Here is a 25295-nt window from a genome sequence, read left to right as displayed (position 1 = left end):
TACTGAAACCCACTACTACCGATCACGCAGTCTGATAGTTTATACATCAATGATGAAATCTTAACATTGCAACACATGCCAATACGGCCGGGTTAGCTTACTAAAGTGCAATTTTAAATTTTGCGCGAAATATCCTGCTGAAAACGTCTCGGTATGATGACGTCTGCGCGTGACGTCACGGATTGTAGAGGACATTTTGGGACAGCATGGTGGCCAGCTATTAAGTCGTCTGTTTTCATCGCAAAATTCCACAGTATTCTGGACATCTGTGTTGGTGAATCTTTTGCAATTTGTTCAATGAACAATGGAGACAGCAAAGAAGAAAGCTGTAGGTGGGAAGCGGTGTATTGCGGCCGACTGCAGCAACAACACAAACACAGCCGGTGTTTCATTGTTTACATTCCCGAAAGATGACAGTCAAGCTTTACCATTGGCCTCTGGAGAACTGGGACAACAGAGACTCTTACCAGAAGGACTTTGAGTTGGATACGCAGACACGATACCGTGAGTACGCATGCAGCTGCGGCTTCCAAACATTTGATCGCTTGCCCATACGTGCGTGCCGCTATGTGCATGTCACGTACGTAACTTTGGGGACTTTGGGGAAATATATGTGCTGTATGAACTTTGGGGAGGTGAACGGTACTTTGGGCTGTGGGATTGAGTGTGTTGTGCAGGTGTTTGAGTTGTATTGGCGGGTTATATGGACGGGAGGGGGGAGGTGTTTGTTATGCGGGATTAATTTGTGGCATATTAAATATAAGCCTGGTTGTGTTGTGGCTAATAGAGTATGTATATGTCTTGTGTTTATTTACTGTTTTAGTCATTCCCAGCTGAATATCAGGTCCCACCCGCCTCTCACAGCATCTTCCCTATCTGAATCACTCCCACTGCCCTCTAGTCCTTCACTCTCACTTTCCTCATCCACAAATCTTTCATCCTCGCTCAAATTAATGGGGAAATCGTCGCTTTCTCGGTCCGAATCGCTCTCGCTGCTGGTGGCCATGATTGTAAACAATGTGTGGATGTGAGGAGCTCCACATCTTGTGACGTCACGCGCATATCGTCTGCTACGTCCGGTACAGGCAAGGCTTTTTTATCAGCGACCAAAAGTTGCGAACTTTATCGTCGATGTTCTCTACTAAATCCTTTCAGCAAAAATAAAGCAATATCGCGAAATGATCAAGTATGACACATAGAATGGACCTGCTATCCCCGTTTAAATAAGAACATCGCATTTCAGTAGGCCTTTAACATTCTGACAAAAAAATTGAGTGATCAACTTGAGCACTAACAGACCCAAAATATAACATTTGAATATTTATTGAGGAACATTCAAACAGAACACATTTTAATGCACAGGCCTCATTTATTGCGGTTTACCTGACACATAAAATGTGACACATTGGGGGGAGTGCACTCTCTACTCTAGCCGCCAGATGGCAGTAGTGTTGATTATCTTCAAATATGTTTTGTGGCATTTCCGACTTTGACCACTGCGTCAGTTGCTCTGTCGAGTGGCACTTTTCATAATTTTCAGCAGACTGCATCGCAAAACGGTTAGTCCCTGCCCCTCTTCCTCTCACGTGAGACCCATCTAGGAATGGGGCCATATAAATAAGTGTAAGTGCATAAAGTACACAGTGCAATCATCAGATTAGGTGGGATTTACAGGTCTATGTACCTGTCAAATACTATATATTGAGTACATTTTAATTCAAATACTGCTTTGATCACATTTTAGCCTAATTCCAGGCTTTGTGGTATCGTGGTGCATAAAAATGCACAAGCTCTGAAGTCATTTACATATTTCAATATGGGTGTAATGGGTTATCTGATGCTCACCTACTGTACTGCTGCTTCCTTTCAGCATAGTATTACCAAGCTCTCATGCTGAGTGTCTCAGTGCTGCTTTGTTTGCCTCAATGTTCTGCTTGAAGCAACACTGCAGCTCAAAAGCTTGCAATATTCACATCAAGTTTTAAACTTGCCAATTAATGACTGAATAAGGTGGAACAACCATGGTATTTTTTTTGCATTGGAATGTATCAGCTCATGTATTACACTAAAATAGTGGACAGACTGTACAGTTCAGAATCACTGGTAAAAATGACGTCTTTAGTATTCTTTTAAATGAAATAATTCAATATGCCTACATGTATAAGGACCTCAAATGGCCTTTAAGCGCAAATAAATATGAATCTTGTTTTCCTCCCTCCTCCCTGCGGCACCCCCTGAAGATAAGCTTGAGATATGTTGGTTTTTTTGCCTGGTAGAGATAAGATGTTTGTGAACAAGAACACTAAAAAACAATTGACACTTGCGAGTCGTTGTTTTCAACCTGTTCTTTCTCACGCATCTCAATCAATTAGACTATCGTGAAAAAAAGGAATTTGATTACAGGAGTTTAATTAAGACAAAGAGACCAATTAAAGGCTCATAACGTTTTTGCAGTTATTGTTTTGATTAGAACATGAACCAGAAGTTTGCAATATGTAACTTTTTAACATTTCAATTTTTTTCAATTTGTTTTTTTTAGCTGTCAACAACAAGCGTGAAGATTATAGAACACAATATTTATTGTTCGCTGTTTGTCATGAAAGGGGACCATCCATGATTTTGATCTACATTTAACACACTTCCTTGTGGTCTAGATGTGTATTGGGTATGCTTTGGTTTAAGTTTTGCTTGAATTTAGTCCACAGTCACATTTATAAGCCGTATCTTGAATCTGCATGCAAGATCTTTGTTTATGGAGACTTTCCCACATTATGATTGGAACAGTCCACGACAACACCCCCCCAAAAATATCAGAATTTATCTATTAAAAATGTAAACTGTTAAATATGTATCTTGAAGAGGAACACCATTTTTTTCCAGTCACCATCAAATCCTGCCCTTTTTTTTTTTATTGTTAATGATATTGTTGTTTGAATGTATGTGTACACCAACCTGTCTAGGGACTAAAGGCAGAAATTAGTTTTTGGTTAACACACACACACACACACACACACACACACACACACACATATATGTGTATGTGTATATATATATATATATATATATATATATATATTAGGGCTGCAACAACTAATGGATTAAAATCGATTATAAAAAATATTTGGTGATTAATTTAGTCATCGATTCGTTGGATCTATGCTATGGGCATGCGCAGAGGCAATTTTAATTTTTTAATTTTTTATACATTTATTTTTATACATTTATTTTTTCTTTTTTTCTTTTATAAACCTTTATTTATAAACTGCAACATGTACAAACAGCTGAGAAACAATGATCAAAATCAGTATGGTGCCAGTATGCTGTTTTTTTTCAATAAAATACTGGAAAGGATAGAAATGTAGTTTGTCTCTTTTATCCGATTATTAATCGATTAATCGAAGAAATAATCGATAATCGACAGATTAGTCGATTATCAAATTAATCATTAGTTGCAGCCCTAATATATATATATGTATATATATATATATTATTATTATATTATTATAAGCCGCTGCTCCTCCACATCGAGAGGAGCCAGATGAGGTGGTTCGGGCATCTGGTCAGGATGTCACCCGAACGCCTCCCTAGGGAGGTGTTTAGGGCACGTCCGACTGGTAGGAGGCCGCGGGGAAGACCCAGGACACGTTGGGAAGACTATATCTCCCGGCTGGCCTGGGAACGCCTCGGGGTCCCACAGGAAGAGCTGGACGAAGTGGCTGGGGAGAGGGAAGTCTGGGCTTCCCTGCTTAGGCTGCTGCCCCCGCGACCCGACCTCGGATAAGCGGAAGAAGATGGATGGATGGATGGATGGATATATATATATATATATATATATATATATATATATATATATATATATACACACACACACACACACACACACACACATATTTGTGTATATATATATATATATATATATATATATATATATATTAAAATACATTTATATACCATAAATTCATATATATATATAATATAATATATATATATATATATATATATATATATATATATATATATATATATATAAATATATGGCCCTAGTGTGTGAATGTTGTCTGTCTATCTGTGTTGGCCCTGCGATGAGGTGGCGACTTGTCCAGGGTGTACCCCGCCTTCCGCCCGATTGTAGCTGAGATAGGCTCCAGCGCCCCCCGCGACCCCGAAGGGAATAAGCGGTAGAAAATGGATGGATGGATATATATATATATATATATATATATACATATATTAAAGTTAAAGTACCCATGATTGTCACATGCACACTATGTGTGGCAAAATTATTTTCTGCATTTGACCCATCAGCCTTGATCACCCCCTGGGAGGTGAGGGGAGCAGTGAGCAGCAGCGGTGGCCACGCCCGGGTATAATTTTTGGTGATTTAACCCCCAATTCCATATGGATGTGTGTGTATATATATATATATATATATATGTATGTGTATGTGTGTGTGTGTGTATATATATATATGTGTATATATACATATTACAATTAAAATATGAAATTGCGATTAATCGTATTGTTCATGAACTCAAAATTAATTGCGATAATTACATATAAATAAAATTTTTCATCATTAATAAACGTTCCCACGACGCCTCATTGTCAAGTTTCAACACGATGAACAGACAATTAATTTACTTTAATTAAATGTGTTTTAAACATTTTGCGGAAGTGGAAGAAACAACAAACAATGTACAGAAGTTCCAGCTGCAGCGGTCTCGCTCAGCAAAGGGGAAGGAACCCTGCCGATAAAGCATGTCCAAGAATGACCTTATATGTACATCCTCCTCACTGTGATGTCACAGGGGCATCCAAAACTGGTGTGCAAGCTCAAACCCTTTTTGCATGAACCTTAGGATTTGACGCATTGACATTGAGTAGCCAACATTATTCGTTAAAACATATTTATAAGTCAGAAAAGACAAAAATCATTATAGGTCCCCTTTAAGGGGTAACGATGGGTTCCGCAGCCATACCGCTAGAGCAGTTTGAGTGAAATTGTGTGCCTTGCTCAAGTAATGTTTTACATCTGTAAAATGTGTGTTAATCTTCTGAGCCCCAGAGTTTGAGTAAGTGATTACCAGACAAAGATCCCTAACTAGTGTTTGTTAATGCCGACGTCCTCTTTGTGGTTCCAGAGGTAATTTGCTGCGTTACACACTTTGCTACAACAGAGCTCGAACTTGTACCACTGCGATGCAATGTCTGCTGTGATTACCGAATCCTCTTTATAGCCCTCCCGGTGGATAAAGCATCTGTCTTACTCCACACTACCTCCTATCCATAAATTTTACTTTTTATTAGCTTGACAGCCATTTGTGTGAGCTCACAGTCAGGGGTTGGTGTAGGACGGACTCCCCGTAGCTCCTTTAAATCGCCATACAGCTCAGGAAACCCTTTTTCCCCACTAAATGCTATCTCTTTGATGGTAAATTACACTGGCCTCCCTCCAGCTTGATCTCAAACTCTAGGCCCGTTCTCATTAGTTTAGACTGGGGATGCTTTTCATCATTTGAATGAATGACAAGCCCGGTACAGTGGACGTCCCCCTCCCCCACTGGACACCAGCGTCACCAGGCAACTCACCACAAAAGCCCCCCCCCCTCGTTACGAAATAGCTTTTAGTATCAACTGAAATGACTTTCCTTTGTATGTTTGCCTGGAATTAATTGGAAAGAGTCAATGCTTTTTAGGGCCTGACTTTTTTTTTTTTGTCAGTCTCGTATCCTCTTAAGAACCATGAGTGTCCACTGTAGTGGACACTTTTGTTTTGCGTAACAAGGCTATTTTTTCACCAAAACGTTTCCAAACGCTTACAAAAGAAATAGACCAACAACAAAGGCTGTCCCAATCCCATATCAGCAAAATAACTGATTATATCGGAATGCATCTAGACCAGGGGTGTCAAACTAATTTTAGCTCAGGGGCCACATAGAGGACAATCTTTTCCCGAGTGGGCTGGACTGGTAAAATCATGTCATGATAACTTAAAAATAAAGACAACTTCAGATTGTTTTCTTGGTTTAAAAATAGAACTATCACAATCTGAAAACATACAAATCATAATGTTTTTTTTTTTTACACTTACATGTTGCTGTTCATAGTAGTCTATCTTCATTTGTCGTGATTTATAATTTCTCAAATAGGTGGGAGTCTGGCAGAGTTTTAAAATGCTCTCATTGGTGTAAAGTTGTAATCTATCAGAAGGTGTAATAAATCAATCAATCAATCAACGTTTGTTTATATAGCCCTAAATCCCGAGTGTCTCAAAGGGCTGCACAAGCCGCAACGACATCCTCGGCTCAGATCCCGCATCAGGGCAAGGAAAAACTCAACCCAATGGGATACAATGAGAACACTTAGAGGGGGCCGCAGATGTGGTTCTGTTCCCAATTAGCCTGTTCACCTGTGGGATGTTCCAAATAAGTGTTTGATGAGCATTTCTCAACTTTCTCAGTCTTTTTTTGCCACTTGTGCCAACTTTTTTGAAACATGTTGCAGGCATCAAATTCCAAATGAGCTAATATTTCCAAAAAATAACAACGTTTTCCAGTTCCAACGTTATGTATCTTGTCTTTGCAGTCCATTCAATTGAATATAGGTTGGAAAAGGATTTGCAAATCATTGTATTCTGTTTTTATTTACGATTTACACAACGTGCCAACTTCACTGCTTTTGGGTTTTGTACTTTGATTCGTGTTGATATCTTATCGCAGTGGTTCTCAGATGGGGGTACGCGTACCCCTGGGGGTACTTGAAGGTATGCCAAGGGGTACGTGAGATTTTTTTTTAATATTTGAAAAATAGTAACAATTCAAAAATCCTTTATAAAAATAAATAAAAACCTATCTTTTTTTTCCAAATAGTTCAAGAAAGACCACTACAAATGAGCAATATTTTGCACTGTTATACAATTTAATAAATCAGAAACTGATGACATAGTGCTGTATTTTACTTCTTTATCTCTTTTTTTCAACCAAAACTGCTTTGCTCTGATTAGGGGGTACTTGAATTTAAAAACAATTCACAGGGGGTACATCACTGAAAAAAGGTTGAGAACCACTGTCTTATCGGATCAATATCGGTATCGGCGAATACTGAAGGCTGTAATATTGGTATTGTATTGGAAGTAAAAAAGTAGTTTGGGTACATCAGCTAACAAATACAATAGCCCGCTGCAGAGGTTTTCAGGAGGATATGCTCCAACAAGGTTCATGACCAATAAGATAAATCATAAATGATACCATTCATCGATGCATGTATTATGTATGATATTTTTCAAGAGCCCACAAGCCAGCGGTGTTACAACTTCATACTTGCTGATAGCTCCCACTCTTCAATTCCAAAATGTGTGTTTTACTGCAGCTATTACTGCAGACTTGTGAGTGAGGCCTACATGAAAAAAGAGAAGGTAGTAAAGGATGAAATAGGAGAGGATGCTCGTAAAATTGCCTCCGTTTGTTCTCCCTTGCCTCGGCTCGGTGTAAATGAAACTTATGTCATATATATATATATATATATATATATATATATATATATATATGTGTTGGGCACACCAATAGTCGATGGGAACAAAGTGTGCAGCGTTTGTTGAAGATGTAATGTTGCAGCGTACAGAAGGAGTGGGGTGGAAGGAGTACTTTCAACACAAACTGCAGGTAGTGAGAGTGATTTATGGAGCGCCCGTTTCTACATGTGTGTTCGTGCAGCTCCAGTGTCGATGCGAGCTGACCATTACCCTTCGACCTTCCTGTTCCAACCCCTTTCATGGCTTCCCGTTGCGGTGAACGGCGAAGCGCCATCCCCACCTCTCCTCGCAGCTCCCTTTGTTCTTTGATGCGAGACGCGCCATTGCCCCGCCCCCTTTCTACGCCCGCTCTTCCATGCTCGCTGGCCATGAAGCAACTCGCAGCTCCTCGAATGGATTAGCCAACCTAATGCCTTTATAAGCTTGTTTTGACATTTAAAAAGTGAAGCGGCTCTAATCCTTGAAACTCAAGTAAAATATCCAAGGTGATATTTTATATCTATTCTGTTCAGTTGATATGGGCCATTTTACCGAATCTCTGCCATTTGCTTATTTAGTATCTCTTTTTTCAAATCGAAGGGTCTGGTTTAAGGTGTGTGTGTGTACTAGGGTTGTACAGTATACCGGTATTGGTATACTACCGCGATACTAATTAATCATATTCGGTACTATACCGCCTCTAAAAAAGTACCGGCCCACCACCCATCGTAGCTGCTAATGACTATCCGCAGTCTGCAGTGTTGTAACTCCTTCGAAATCCTTAACCCTTGTCTCCATGGTGACATATCAGCCTGCTCAGTGGCCTTGTGGTTAGAGTGTCCGCCCTGAGATCGGTAAGTCGTGAGTTCAAACCCCGGCCGAGTCATACCAAAGACTATAAAAATGGGCCCATTACCTCCCTGCTTGACACTCAGCATCAACGGTTGGAATTGGGGGTTAAATCACCAAAAAATGATTCCCGGTCGCGGCCACTGCTGCTGCTCACTGCTCCCCTCACCTCCCAGGGGGTGATCAAGGGTGATGGGTCAAATGCAGAGAATAATTTCACCACACCTAGTGTGTGTGTGAAAATCATTGGTACTTTAACTTTTTTACTTAATATCAAGTAGATTTATATCAAGAATCCTCCCTGTAGTATGAGTTATAGCTAAATATGCTTCACTTCACACCACAACACCCCGAAGTTATGACTTTGTACGTGTTAAAATGGTCCGAAGTTGACAAAGTCAAGACAAGATTACACTATGAACAATCATCAACCATTAAGACGACCACCTTAAATATGATCACACTACTCACATGTGAATGAAGGACATACTTAATCAACAGCCATACATGTCACACTAAGGGTGGTCGTATGAGCAACGCCAACACTGTCATAAACATGTGCCATATAGTGAAACCACACTAAACAACAACGACAAACACATTTTGGAAGAATATTTTTACCGCAACACAATACAAACACTACAGAACAAATTCCCAGAATTCCCTGCAGCACCAACTCTTCCCTGATGCTACAATATTAACAAACGCCATTGGTGGATCTACACCTAACATCCACTGTGATGATACCAAGTACAATAGCGTATCTAATCAATACTACTATGATTATATCGATATTTTTTAGGATCACAAAATCTACTTTTTAAAAAAATTTATTTTATATAATGTTTATAAACTCAGGAAATATGTCCCTGGACACATGAGGACTTTGAATATGACCAATGTATGATCCTGCAACTACTTGGTATCTGATTGATACCCAAATGTATGGTATCATCCAAAACTAATGTAAAGTATCTAACAACAGAAGAATAAATGATTATTACATTTTAACAGCAGTGTAGATAGAACATGTTGAAACAGAAAATAACCAGATATTAACAGTAAATGAACAAGTAGATTAATAATTCATTTCCTACCACTTGTCCTTAATAATTTTGACAAAATAATCGAATGGAAAATGACACAATATGTTACTGTATATGTCAGCAGCTAAATTAGGAGCCTTTGTTTGCTAACAAACTACTAAAAGACAAGTTGTCTTGTACGTTCACTATTTTATTTAAGGACAAATTTGCAAAAAGAAACATATGTTTAACGTTCCGTAAGATTTTTTGTCAAAGTAAAGCCAATAATGCCCTTTTTTGTGGTCCCCTTTATTTAGAAAAGTACTGAAAAGTATCGAAATACATTTTGGTACCGGTACCGGTACCAAAATATTGATATCGGGACAACACTAGTGTGTACTAAAACTAGGGTTGTAAATCTCTTTGTGATGGATGATTCCAAACGCATCTACATACATGGGTTACAATGCTATTCAAAAACGATATATTTTAATAACAGAACAATATAGTGTATGAAAGATTTGATTGTATGGTTAATATTTGTTGATGGACACATTCTTTCTTTCACCACAAAAGAACATAACCGTTCCTTCCATACGCTCCTTCTCATATCAGAGGATAAATAGTTGGGACCTTGGCACATAGCAATCAGACTAGATCTGTCCAATCTAAGTCTCCGAGCATGAACTGATGGAATCTACTCGGATGAGAGGCCAAACGTCTTCTAAGACAAACTTTACAGTCAACTGATCAGTTGAATGCCATGAGAATAACATGCAACGGTCTCCCTCTCCATGTGAGACAGACCCCTTCTTTGTCCACTTTTAAGACCCTTTTTAAAACCCGTTTTTACTCACTGGCTTTTAACCCAGCATGGGACTTTGAACTGTTTTTAACTGTTTTACTTTATAACTGCCTTTTATCTAACACACTGCTCTTAAGATATTTTTTATTCTGCTCTTTATATATATATATATTTTTTTACCTCTGTTTTAAATGATATGTTTTTAGTTTGTCCTTTGCCTGTACTTCTCTGTTTTTTATATGGTGTACAGCCCTTTGTTTTTTAACTGTGATTGTTTTTAAAGTTGGTATGGAATAACTAAAGAAAGAGGCGATTTTTAGATGCATCACAATTCGGACGTAGACGATTATAAAACTGTTTAGTAAACGTCAATAATCGATAATCGATTTATGTTTTGTAAATAAAGTAATACAGACAGTTCTAAAATGTGTCTGACTGCAGCGAGCCACCTCACCGAGAGAGATCTGACCAGCTCCTTTATTTTAGAGCACTTATGTTCCAGTTTTACACACATTTCCATTGATTTGATAAATGTGAAAATGTATTTAACTATTTCTTATTACAAATGCACAGGTTTTTTTTTTTAAGTTGTAAATGATAAACGTTTATTTAGTGAAACCAAAATAAATGTAAAACTGCATCAATATACATATATTAAAGATGCATCAATAATCGATTTTTAATCCAATCGTAGTTCCTAAATCGTAATCGAATCATGAGTCTAATTTTAAGAGGCAGGGTTTCCTGTGTTCAATGTAGTTTCCAATTATTAAAAAAAAAATTTATTAATTAAATACTGTATGCAATTAGATACATTTGCATGACATTTTTCTTGATAAAAACTTACACATTACAGTTAATTTCATCATGCATTTTTACATTTTATTTCCTGGAAACATATGTAAATAAATACAAAAATAAATGGCACAGACTCATGCCATTACTTAGATCAGGCAAGTTGATTTCGGGTCCATTGAATTTGATCTCACTGAATCCTTTGTGTTGAATAGCTTCAACTCTCTTTCATACATTTCACACATTTGCATTCTTGTCGAGTAGTACAGTATGATTGTAAAAGGACCTGGCCTCTGACCGCTCTGAGCCGTTCCTGGCATGTGTGCTTATGCTAAGGCAGTATTCCCTCCTGCTGTGCGGTCAGCACCTCTCCATCTGTATGCCATTGTGTCAGAGGGAGTCAGGCATCATGGGATTTATATCTGTACCCAGGAGCTTTGACCTCTTCTGTGTAATTACACACGCTTCCAAGTAATTACTGATGAGGCTGAATGCCATGTGTTTGACTTGAAGAACGTTGGGGAAACCATGTTAGACGTAATATTTCTTAATTTGTACTTGACAATTTGCCTCTGCAAGGGCATGGCAGCTGGGTTGCAAACATGTAGTGACATCTTTTTTATGGAAACAAAATAGTGGGGCTAATTCTTTGTGGTGACATTTGAGACGCTGTTGCAACCACATTTGCATATGGATATGTATTTTCTATAGGCCTTACATTTTATACTTTGCATTAGTGGTTAATCAATTAAAAACACAATTGTATTGTCTCTAGTTGAACTCTTTTGGCTCTACTAGTCGTCAAATGTATTTATTAAATTTGATTAAAATTTCCTTTTTCATTTGTTATATTTTTGTATTATCGATTATATGCCTGGTAATGCATTATAAACTATCTCAATGTATCTTCACTTTCTTTATTGTATGAAACGGTTACCTGGCTGTTATTTTTTCCCAACATATAAATGCAATACAACAAAGAATTTTCTTTGTTTACACATTTTAACACCATAAAGTTAAAAAGTAAACTGTAATGGCCATAGGGGTCCATCGATATGTATATGTATAATATATATATATATATATATACTTAATATGTCATCCATTTCCTTATTATAAACTGTTACAGGCGTATTAAATAATCATGTTAATATTAAATATGTAACGTAATAAATATGTGGGGATATAAAAGGCATCCGGTGCGATCAGACCGGGCGGAAGCGGAAATTGACGTCACAAACCACCTAGGAGCACCTGTCAGACCCAGCGTTTTTGCTACGGAGCCACTTCATGGAAGAACCTTTATTAACTTTGAGGAAGTGAACTGTACTTTGGGCTGTGGGATTGAGTGTTTTGTGCGGGTGTTTGATTTATATTGGCGGGTTATATGGACGGGAGGGGGAAGGTGTTTGTTATGCGGGATTAATTTGTGGCATATTAAATATAAGCCTGATCGTCTTGTGGCTAATAGTTATACATGTCTTGTGTTTATTTGTCGTTTAATTGTTCCCAGCTGAATATCAGGTCCCACCCTTGGCTCCTTAATTTGCGTAGTGGCAAAGACACCCGGAGAACTTGGGTGCGTTTGTTACAAAACAAACCAGACTTTTATCAGTTAATTCCTTTGCTGAGTTACTTCTTGCACTGGATATCTAACTCGATTAGCTCTGTCAATTTGTTTCTAGGTAAAGTTCATAGGGCCCCATCTTGTTTTGTTCAGTTAACACCAAGTGATGACTGTATTCTTGGCCTTAATGATTGCCCATACAAATATTGTTTGTTATCAAACGTCTCTTTTATTTTTACAACACATTATAAGCGCAAACATGAAAGCAGCACGTCCATATACCATGTCAAAACAAAAGCTTAGAAATACAAACTTATTTGTTCGTATTTCTAAGGTTTAGTGATGACATCGTATACGACTGGGGCCGTACTCTGGCTCCCACGCACACTGGGAGTCAAATATATTGTACATACAAATTCACATATACTTACATACATACATACATACATACATAGGTACCTGCGTTCCCACATACATATACAAATACAGTACATATTTACATATTCAAAGTTCGTACATCCACACGCACAATCATTATGCAAACATACACATACTGTACATATACACTCACTGTACAAACACATTCTGTACATATACAAGTACATATGCATACATACACTCATGCACATAATCACGTTTCATCAAACATATATTAATGTTGTTGCCCTGGGTAAACGGGGTATAACACATGGAACACTGACAAAGTTTAACCTATTGTTACTATAACAATCTACAAGGTTGAGTTTTGAGTTTGAGTTTATTTCGAACATGCAAGTATGCAACATGATACATCACAATCTCCAGTTTCTCTTTTCAACATGTTCGAAAAGGAGTAGGAAGAAGCAGAGCTTATTTAATCCTACCCCTTTTCTTTTACATAACAGTTGCTAAAACTTTTGTTCACTTCCTGTTCTCAATTTATTCACAATATACTCCATAAGTAATCACAATAAAATAAGTAAATAAATAATAATTGGTGAAGTAAGTTACATTTCATATGTTGAAATAAGTAAGATTATTTTGTGAGTGAAAGAATGAAAGAATGGATGAGTTAAATAAATTCAGAATGTTTATCATGGTTCTTCTTCTTTGTACTTTGTAAACACTTTAAGTTTGAAGAGTTTCTTGAAGTGGATCATATTAGTACATTGTTTGATTGCTTTGCTTAATCCATTCCATAATTTAATTCCACATACTGATATACTGAAGGTCTTAAGTGTTGTACGTGCATACAAATGTTTTAAATTACATTTCTCCCTAAGATTATATTTCTCCTCTTTTTTTGAGAAGAATTGTTGTATATTCTTGGGTAGCAGGTTATAGTTTGCTTTGTGTATAATTTTAGCTGTTTGCAAATTCACTATGTCGTAGAATTTCAGAATCTTTGATTCAATAAATAAAGGATTTGTGTTTTCTCTATATCCAACATTATGTATTATTCTAACTGATTTTTTTTGTAACACCGTTAATGAATGAAGTGTACTTTTGTAATTATTTCCCCATATTTCTGCACAATAACTCAGATATGGTAACACTAGTGAGCAGTAGAGAATATGAAGTGATTTTTTGTCTAGAACATGTTTTGCTTTATTCATTATTGACGTGTTTCTTGCTACTTTATGTTGTATATTTTTTACGTGAGATTTCCAGTTCAATTTATCATCAATCATTATACCTAGAAATTTGGTTTCATTTACTCTTTCAATTTCTATTCCGTCTATTTGTATTTGTGTTTGACTTTCTCTTCTACTGTTACCAAATAGCATTATTTTAGTTAGGTTAATGTAGGTTGCTTCTCTTTCTTCCCCTCCATTTTTCTGCATTCTTTCTTTCGTATCTCAAGTTATCATTACGTATATGTATTGTTGCATTTGAACAACTGTATTGTTAATAATAAAGGTGAAGTATTGGTATTGTTCATTATCAATAGCACTATTTCTATTGGTATTTGTATTGCTCCATTTGTAGTGTAATAATGCTCATTGTCATTTCTGTATTTTTTTTTATTTTCGCTAACTGTTTATTTGCTATCACTTTTACCATCATATTTGTACATGTCATATTTGCTGATGTTGCTCTATTGTTGTTGTTGTTGTTGTTGTTGTGTTTGCTGTTGTTGTTTTTGTCTCTCTGTCTAATCCCCCTCTTGACCCCACAATTTCCCCCTCGGTCTTCCTTTTTTTCTCTTTCTATCCCCTCCTGCTCCGGCCCGGCTGCACCAAATGATAATATAAATACATTTAATAAAGTCAAATACAAATAAGGCAACAAGAGAAGTATCCTACACTTCTCTTTTGTAAAGTAAATCTGTCCAGCCGATATGGGCATCTACATCAACTATATGATTTGCCTGAGTAGCTGGACAAGACAAAAAAAAAAAAAAAAGAAACACTGTCACAGTTCCTACATTATATATCAATATATATCAATACAGTCTGCAAGGGATGCAGTCCGTAAGCACACATGATTGTGTGTGCTGCTGGTCCACTAATAGTACTAACCTTTTAACAGTTAATTTTACTCATTTTCATTAATTACTAGTTTTTATGTAACTGTTTTTATATTGTTTTACTTTCTTTTTTATTCAAGAAAATGTTTTTAATTTATTTATCTTATTTTATTTTATTAATTAAAAAAAAAAAAGGACCTTATCTTCACCATACCTGGTTGTCCAAATTAGGCATACTAATGTGTTAATTCCACGACTGTATATATCGGTATCGGTTAATTTCGGTATCGGTAATTAAAGAGTTGGACAATATCGGAATATCAGATATCGGCAAAAAGCCATTATCGGACATCCCTACTTGTAAGTTGAGGTACCACTATATATAGTTGATGCTTCTCGACCAAAACTATTGCCAGCACATTCATGATTATGTTCTCCAGAGATATATATAATAAGGGATTTTTGAGGCTATGGTAGTTTAACATGCATTGTTTTCCACTACTTGTGCATCTTTTTATGTTGATCCTTCTTATGCTATGTTATATTCTTACTTCACAGAGCAAATGCCATAATTTTGTTGCACAAATCCTTATTCCACTGGATGACAATAAACATTTTTTGATAAAAATCCAGGTTAATAATGTTGTACTTTTATTTTGAAGCTTACTTTGCACTGAACAGGAAGTAAAACAAAAATGGTATGTTGAGGTCGACTTGAGTGGGCACTGTGCTAAGTATGATTGCAGATCTACTGTAGATAAGACCGCGTTAAACCCCTAAAACTTTGATCTCCTTTTCAATTATATTGGTATTAAAATGTGTTCATGGAGACAAAAAGGCTGCTTTTCCCTCACTGAGTAATAAAAATTGTTTCAGGTGCCAACAGCTAATGCAACAAAATCCAGCCCAGGCGTTGTCAGAGTGCTTTCATCTTGAGCTCTGCTGACAGCTGGGTCAGGCGTGCACTCGTGGAAAGCCACACCAATCTTCACTTGGAGAGGAGCTAACGTGCGGGATGAGCGAGTGTGTGTGGTACACAACGGAAGCCCTGGGGCTTTTAAAACTACAAGCAGGTGCAAACAATCACTTGGTAAAAATCATTCAAGGCTTCCAAGATTTGAAGTTAGGGATGTGAATATTACGATAATTCACGATTCAGTTCAATTACGATTCTTGTTATTTGATGTATAAATTATAATAAAAGTAGATCAAAAAAGCTACTCTTACCTGCTGACGTATGGTAAGCACGAAAATGGCCTAAAACATTTTTTTTTTTTAATTGTTTATTTTTTTAAATTTTTATTATTTTTATTATTAATACTAATAATTAAAAGAAAATAATAATAAAAAATAACAATTTCTTGAGAATTAGGAATCTATTCAGAATTGTAATAAAAATAACCATGATTCGTATGTGTTTTTTTTTTTTTTTTTTAATAGGAACCCTAGTGGAAGTTTAACAAAACTATTAGAATCAACCTTAATTCTTGCAAACATAATTGTATAATATTATGTGACCAGAAAATGACTACATTTCAGTATGTTTTTACTAAGGCACACTGATAAATATCTACATCCCAATTTAGTAATTGAGTACAAACGCTGCCATGATGTCTTAAATTGTGAGGTAGTAACACGCTACCTACATATACTAAGTTAAATGTATTTTTGTAACTTTTGGGATAAATTGTACTTGTCACAGTAGTTTTAATGCAACATACTTTTAAATTTTTTTTTTTGAGTATTTAAAAAAAAAAAGAAACACCACTTTTACTCCGTCACATTGAGTTTCATTCCAATTGTTACATTTATTTACATCACAGTTATTTATAATCTATAAATTAAGGTTTGCAAAGACGTATTCATTTGTCAGCTACCCTTTGTCAGCGACCCCAAGTACAGTAGAAAAAGAGAATGCTACATACAAATAAGGTAGCTCCAGATCTAACGAATAAGTACTTTTCACTGCTATTTGATGTCATTGGTAATGTTTTAATGCTTTTAAATGACATTTGGGGTTAAAGTTAAAGTACCAATGATTGTCACACACACACTAGGTGTGGCGAAATTATTCTCTGCATTTGACCCATCACCCTTGATCACCCCCTGGGAGGTGAGGGAAACTGAGCAGCAGCGGTTGCCATGCCCGGTAATCATTTTTGGTGATTTAACCCCCAATTCCAGCCCTTGATGCTGAGTTCCAAGCAGGGAAGTAATGGGTCCCATTTTTATAGTCTTTGGTATGACTCGGCCGGGGTTTGAACTCACAACCTAATGATCTCAGGCGGACACACTTATAAGTTAAAAGTTAAAGTTAAAGTACCAATGATTGTCACACACACACTAGGTGTGGCGAAATTATTCTCTGCATTTGACCCATCACCCTTGATCACCCCCTGGGAGGTGAGGGGAGCAGTGGGCAGCAGCGGTGGCCGCGCCCGGGAATAATTTTTTGGTGATTTAACCCCCAATTCCAACCCTTGATACTGAGTGCCAAGCAGGGAGGTAATGGGTCCCATTTTTATAGTCTTTGGTATGACTCGGCCGGGGTTTGAACCCACAACCTACCGATCTCAGGGCGGACACTCCAACCACTAGGCCACTGAGTAGGTTATTATGATCTTCGGAGACAGACAAACAGCTGGTACGATCGCTATTTTAGTTAACTGTTTTAGGAGGTTTCTGGTCACCATTTCTCTCAAACAGCCAGGATGTGCTGGCACCAGCGTTTCCATATGAGTTGGGAAATTGTGTTAGATGTAAATATAAACAGAATACAATGATTTGCAAATCCTTTTCAATCCATATTCAATTGAATGCACTACAAAGACAAGATATTTGATGTTCAAACACATAAACTTTTTTTTTTTTTTGCAAATAATAATTAACTTAGAATTTCATGGCTGCAACACGGGCCAAAGTAGTTGGGAAAGGGCATGTTCACCACTGTGTTACATCACCTTTTCTTTTAACAACACTCAATAAACGATTGGGAACTTAGGAAACTAATTGTTGAAGCTTTGAAAGTGGAATTCTTTCCCATTCTTGTTTTATGGAGAGCTTCAGTCGTTCAACAGTCCGGGATCTCCGCTCTCGTATTTTACGCTTCATAATGCGCCACACATTTTCGATGGGAGACAGGTCTGGACTGCAGCCGGGCCAGGAAAGTACCCGCACCCTTTTTTTACGAAGCCACGCTGTTGTAACACGTGCTGAATGTGGCTTGGCATTGTCTTGCTGAAATAAGCAGGGGCGTCCATGGAAAAGACGGCGCTTAGATGGCAGCATATGTTGCTCCAAAACCTGTATGTACCTTTCTGCATTAATGGTGCCTTCACAGATGTGTAAGTTACCCATGCCTTGGGCACTAATGCACCCCCATACCATCACAGATACTGGCTTTTGAACTTTGTGTCGATAACAGTCTGGATGGTTCGCTTCCCCTTTGGTCCGGATGACACGATGTCGAATATTTCCATAAACTATTTGAAATGTGGACTCGTCAGACCACAGAACACTTTTCCACTTTGCATGAGTCCATCTTAGATGAGCGCAGGCTCAGAGAAGCCGGCGGCGTTTCTGGATGTTGTTGATAAATGGCTTTCACTTTGCATAGTAGAGCTTTAACTTGCACTTACAGGTGTAGTGACCAACTGTATTTAGTAACAGTGGTTTTCTGAAGTGTTCCTGAGCCCATGTGGTGATATCCTTTAGAGATTGATGTCGGTTTTTGATACAGTGCCGTCTGAGGGATCGAAGGTCACGGTCATTCAATGTTGGTTTCCGGCCATGCCGCTTACGTGGAGTGATTTCTCCAGATTCTCTGAACCTTTTGATGATATTATGGACCGTAGATGTTGAAATCCCAAAATTTCTTGCAATTGCACTTTGAGAAATGTTGTTCTTAAACTGTTCAACAATTTGCTCACGCATTTGTTGACAAAGTGGTGACCCTCGCCCCATCCTTGTTTGTGAATAACTGAGCATTTCATGAAATCTACTTTTATACCCAATCATGGCACCCACCTGTTCCCAATTTGCCTGTTCACCTGTGGGATGTTCCAAATAAGTGTTTGATGAGCATTCCTCAACTTTATCAGTATTTATTGCCACCTTTCCCAACTTCTTTGTCACATGTTGCTGGCATCAAATTCTAAAGTTAATGATTATTTGCAAAAAAAAAATGTTTATCAGTTTGAACATCAAATATGTTGTCTTTGTAGCATATTCAACTGAATATGGGTTGAAAATGATTTGCAAATTATTGTATTACGTTTATATTTACATCTAACACAATTTCCCAACTCATATGGAAACGGGGTTTGTAATCAAAATGCCTTCTTTGTGAACATTCTGACACTTATTAATAAACAAGTAGGTTTTGTTGCGTTCGACCTGTCTTCCTCTCAAGGAATAAAACACACTGGTCAATCCCAGGTTCTTTCGGATGACATATATGTTGAGTAAGAAGGACCACCAAGACAGAATAGCAATATTATTAAGTTTTACTAAAGCTTTGCTATAATAGCAGCATCAAGAAGCAGTCTAAAAATCAAACGGAAAGAATCAGATTATTTAGTACGAAAACAGCCCCCTCTCGCCCAGAAAGAAATATAGCTTTTTTGTTCCAAACTGATAAGGCCTCCTCCACAAAAAGGGAGTACATTATACTCCCAATAGACATTCCAGCGCCTTCAAGGTGAAACACAGAGTTTACTAGCCGGCATAAGATATAAGCACAGAGATCACGAGAAGACACACTACATAGGGAAATACTAGATGCTTTAAACATGACTATGGATTAAAAAGAACACTTAAAAATATCTCATCCCCACAGTTTCTATTCTATCATACACTTTAAAAATACTGATCTATTTCAACTTCTATATATGTACATTGTGCATTTTTGGCATAAACAGTCCTTCTCACCACCGGCTTGTTATTCGCCAGGTAAAATACCAGGCTCCATTTGATTGGTGTAATGTTTTCAAACATCACTAGTGCTTACGTTGGATTGGTGAAACAGACTTATGTGACTGCCAGGCTCGGTTTGATGGGTAAAATGGAGTGAAATGTCTTCAGTGCTTATTGTGGATTGGTGAAACAGAGTCATGTAACAGTGCCAGCCCGAAGAAGGGTCGCTGAGAAATGAATACGTCTTTGCAAACCTTAATTAATAGATTATAAATAATTGTGATGCAAATAAATGTAACGATCAGAATGAAACTCAATATAACTGAGTAAAAGTGGCGTTCCTTCTTTGAAAAAATACTCAAATAAAAGTGAAAGTATGTTGCATTAAAACTACCCTGGACAAGTACAATTAATTCAAAACGTTACTTAAGTAAATGTAACTGAGTATATGTAGCGTCATACGACCCAGCTAGCTAGCTTACTTGCATGTAACATTCTCTTTTTCTACTGTATTTACATTACCACAAAGCTAAACAAGCGGACACGTCAAATTGGAGATAAGAACATGGAAACTAGAACTTCACATGTAGGCGTGAAAATAAAGGAAACTGAAATAGTTGACAAATCAGACTAATTTAGTGCATAGAAACACACACACACACACACACACACACACACACACACACACACACACACACACACACACACACACACACACACACACACACACACACACACACAATGTTGTATTTGTTACTTTTTTGAGACCTGAGAAAAATGCCTACCTCTTTAGGACCACCCTTTCTAGATATATAACTATGTGTATTTACAATATTAATAATATATACAAACTATGCAAATATAAAAAAGGTAGCAAGCTTTAAGTAAAACAACATTTTTTAATATTTTTTTTTGTAATTGTTTTTTAAAATGCATTATTTATTTCAAGTTATAACAGTATGTCTCTCTCTCTCTCTCTATATATATATATATATATATATATATATATATATATATATATATATATATATATATATATATATATATATATATATATATTTATATTTATATATATATATATATTTAATTTTGGCCAAAGAGGGCACATTTCAATTTCTTACACACACTTGTTATTTCATATGTTGACCAGAGGGGGAGCACTTTTAAAACCGACACACAGTCAATTTGAAAAATTCCTCCTTTTTGGGTCCACCCTCATTTTGATAGATTTCACCACCAGGGATGCAAATGAGATCTCTATTATTTGCTTTTTGTAATGTGCTTAAGGCCGATGACAAACGAGTCACGGACCACAGATGGCCCCTGTGCCGCACTTTGTGCAACCCAGCTCTAGAAGCTAACTGTTGATGGCCACTATTGTCTTAGTACTGTAGTGTATTTGTTCATCCTATGGTGACATATGGGACGCGGGCTGTCTTACGTCAGCACCGGAAGTCGTTAAATCAGCTGTTCACCTGACATGTTTTTTCGGGGGCATGAAAAGGGAAGTCCTTCTTTAGCTGGCGTCTTGTTTTATCATACATTGCTGCCTTTGCACCCGTCAATGTTTACTTTTGTATGCACATTAAATCAACAAAAATCCTGACTTTGGAGCAATGTTCACGGACTCTAGTATCTGGCTCTCTATTAGATGTAATGGTTTTCCGTATTGGGACCATGATTTTCACCGGTCCTCATATGGAAGGTATTTTTCCTAGAAATACAAGAACGAACACACACACACACACACACACACACAAACCAACTACAGTTGTAGTCCAAGAACCATTAAAAAAATAGCTACTAAATAAATCAGAAGTTACAAGTTACTCAATACTTGAGTAGTTTTTCCAAGGAATACCTACTTAACCTTACTTAAGTAATTATTTTGATGACTACATTTAACATTATTTGAGCCATTCTAAAGTATCAAAAGTAACGGTACTCTTACATAAGTGCCATTTTTGGGTACTCTACCCACCTGTGGATATAGTTAAAGAAAAAGTTGACTCTTCATTAAGTCTTTCACAATGCCTCTATTTAGAATTGGGGCTCCGTTTTGGAATTCAAGTTCAGTGTTGGCATTGGACCCTTGTCTCAACTGCAAGAGGGACTTGGTTAATGAAACGAGTGTTGGTCCCTGCCTCTGGACCACCCTTGCTATTCTAAAAAAAAAAAAAAAAAAACATAAAAAGGGGGCCTAAAATTCCTTTGGCCTGCTTTCAATGCTCATGGGAGGAATTCTTCATTAATAGAGGTTAGAGGTGAAAAGAGGGAGAGTAAAGGCCAAGTCATTGGCTGAACAATGGCGTCTAAATGCTTGCGCTTCCTCTACAATGGGCGCTAAATTGCAGGAACTGTAGTCTTTTTGGATATATTTGGTCTTCTCCTATGTAATGGCTTTGCAATGGGTCTCACCTTTGCTTGGTATGGACTGAAGGTTGGTATACAGTCGTCCCTTGTTCATCACGACTAATTTGTTCCAGGCCTGGCTGTGGTAAACGCATTTCCGCGAAATAGGATTATTATTGATTAATCAAATCTTTTTATAGTTGGAGCATAAATAAGCTGTTGACAATCTTCAAAATATGTTTTTGTAACATAATTAAAGCCCTCTAAATATGAAATAACCCTCATGTAGTCCCCTTTGCACTCATTTCACCCATTATAGTAGTCTGGAGTGTGTTCCACTATACACTGGAGTACTCTTCCAAGTCACACTGTCAAAGTTTGTACATCCACACGCACATTCACTGTACAAATATACATATATACATACTGTACATATACATTCACTGTACAAACATACATATACACATACTGTACATATACAAGTACATATACATACATACACTTATGCATATAATCACGTTCCATCAAACATATATTAACGTTGTTGCCCTACGGGAAACTGGGTAACAAATGGCACACTGACAAAGCTTAACCTAATGTTACTATAACAATCTACAAGGTTAATATAGGTGGCTTCTCTTTCTTCCCCTCCATTTATCTGCTTTCTTTTGTATTTCAAGTCATCATTACATATATGTATTGTTGCGTTTGAAACAATTGTATTGTTCATAATAGAGGTAATTGTTAGTATTCATTATCAGTAGTGCTATTTCTATTGGTATTTGTATTGCTCCATTTATAGTGTAATAATGTTCATTGTCATTTCTGTATTATTATTTATTTCACTAACTGCTTCTTTGCTATCACTTTTACCATCATATTTGTACATATCCTATTTGCTGATGTTGTTCTGTTGTTGTTGTCATTGTTATTGTTGTGTTTGCTGTTGTTGTCTGTCTGTCTTATCCCTCTCTTTCTATCCCCTCCTGCTCTAGCCTGTCTGCACCAAATGATAATATAAATACATTTAATAAAGTCAAATACAAATAAGGCAACAAGAGAAGTATCCCACACTTCTCTTTTGTAAAGTAAATCTGTCCAGCCGATATGGGCATCTCATCAACAATATGTTTTGCCTGAGTAGCTGGACAAGACAAAAAAAAAAAAAAAAAAAGAAACACTGTCACAACCTGGTTAATTTTTCTCAGTTAGAACTGGGCTTCTATGTGCTGAAACCACTTGCTTGTGTTGTTCTGAAGATAACCACGGCCATTAGCCTTGTTATTTTAGCCATGTACAGTATATCCTGTGTTGTCACTGTTCAAGATGAAGTGCATATACACAGTTCATCTCTATGTAGCATTGCCCAAACAGCTGCTGATTGCAGTCTTGTTCGCATAAAGTAAGTCCTGGAATACTGATGTCTTTTGACATTATATGACCAGCCTGGTTTGGTTCCTGCTCTTCTGTTCCGCCAGGTACTCGAACCTGGGTCGTCCAGCATAAGAAACGAGTGTGGTAGCTACCTAGCTAAAAGCCCGAGCTATAAATCCAATAGCCAGCACTGCTCTTAAGGTGGTCAGGGAGCGAGGTTTACTAACACACAGTCTGACCTCCTTTACAATCGCTCACGTCAATGTCTTACCAATGTGGAGATGTGTTATTGATCAGGCAGAAGTTGAAGATGAAGTGCCTCAAAAAGTTGTTCTGCCAAACGTTGGTCAACTTGATTGTCACTAGCCACTGTGTTGTTAGCATTGTTCACCCGGAACTCGGAAATGGAAGTCCCCCTCGGTGACTAATTGTTAGTTGCTTCTCTTGGATTGCTTTTGTGTCTGTTCACGCACTCTAGGCGTTGCGATGTGCGGGCACAAACCAACCTCCCAGAGACAGTTCTGTTAAAGTTCAAACGCAGCAGCGTTGGTTTATCCAGTCACTTTTCTGAATGCAGGTTAACTTAAAGTTCTCCCGATTGGGGCTTCCATTAAACAAACAAATTATCACATTTTTCATGCCTTGATCAGGTCTCCTAATTTGCCTGGAACACAGAGCAGATAAATCTGTGATCAGCACAAAGTTCAATAAATCACAGCATTTAATGAATCCAACATATTACACCTTTAGCAGACTAATCTATAAACTACAATTCAGTGGAGCAACACACTTACCGCCCGATGGGAGCAGACCTTTCCCAGCAGGGAGCCAGCCACACAATGAGTCATACACTGAGGTGCTATTTAAGCAAACAGTGATTGCCAACCTGACACAGCTGCCTTGGGGCAGGTGGCCACACATCAACCTGATTGAGAATGGAGTTAGGGATGTACTTGCCTTTCGATGACCACACCCAGAGGTTGGCGTAGTTTGACCGCCTGGTGCACACTCTCACTGTGATGGCTGGCCCACTGCCTGGTCTCACCTGTTCGGGGGTATTGTGATGCTCCACAGCGTGTACGTGTGTACGAAACAGCGGTGAGTGACAAGCTTGAACGACGGACTAATTCCGTAGTGCAAAAAACATTTTTATTCCACATAAGTACATTGTGGGGCTTCACGGTGGCAGAGGGGTTAGTGCATCTGCCTCACAATACGAAGGTCCTGAGTAGTCTTGGGTTCAATCCCGGGCTCGGGATCTTTCTGTGTGGAGTTTGCATGTTCTCCCCGTGACTGCGTGGGTTCCCTCCGGGTACTCCGGCTTCCTCCCACTTCCAAAGACATGCACCTGGGGATAAGTTGATTGGCAACACTAAATTGGCCCTAGTGTGTGAATGTGAGTGTGAATGTTGTCTGTCTATCTGTGTTGGCCCTGCGATAAGGTGGCGACTTGTCCAGGGTGTACCCCGCCTTCCGCCCGATTGTAGCTGAGATAGGCTCCAGCGCCCCCCGCGACCCCAAAGGGAATAAGCGGTAGAAAATGGATGGATGGATAAGTACATTGTAAATTCCTTTTTTCCTACGCTTCGTACCCTGCGGCTTATAAAAGAGTTCAGCTAATTCATGGATTTTTCTTCGCAAACACCCATAATGTT

General features: G+C 37.7%; 1 protein-coding gene across 1 annotated transcript in view; it reads left to right on the top strand.

The window, feature by feature from the left end:
• Positions 1-25295, top strand: part of LOC133616259 (immunoglobulin superfamily DCC subclass member 3-like) — a 216928-nt gene that overhangs the window by 5500 nt on the left and 186133 nt on the right. The gene's annotated exons all lie outside the window — the stretch shown is intronic.

This window comes from Nerophis lumbriciformis, linkage group LG15 (genome assembly GCF_033978685.3).
Source record: "Nerophis lumbriciformis linkage group LG15, RoL_Nlum_v2.1, whole genome shotgun sequence".
NCBI lineage: Eukaryota > Metazoa > Chordata > Actinopteri > Syngnathiformes > Syngnathidae > Nerophis > Nerophis lumbriciformis.
This window is presented reverse-complemented; position numbering and strand designations above follow the sequence as displayed.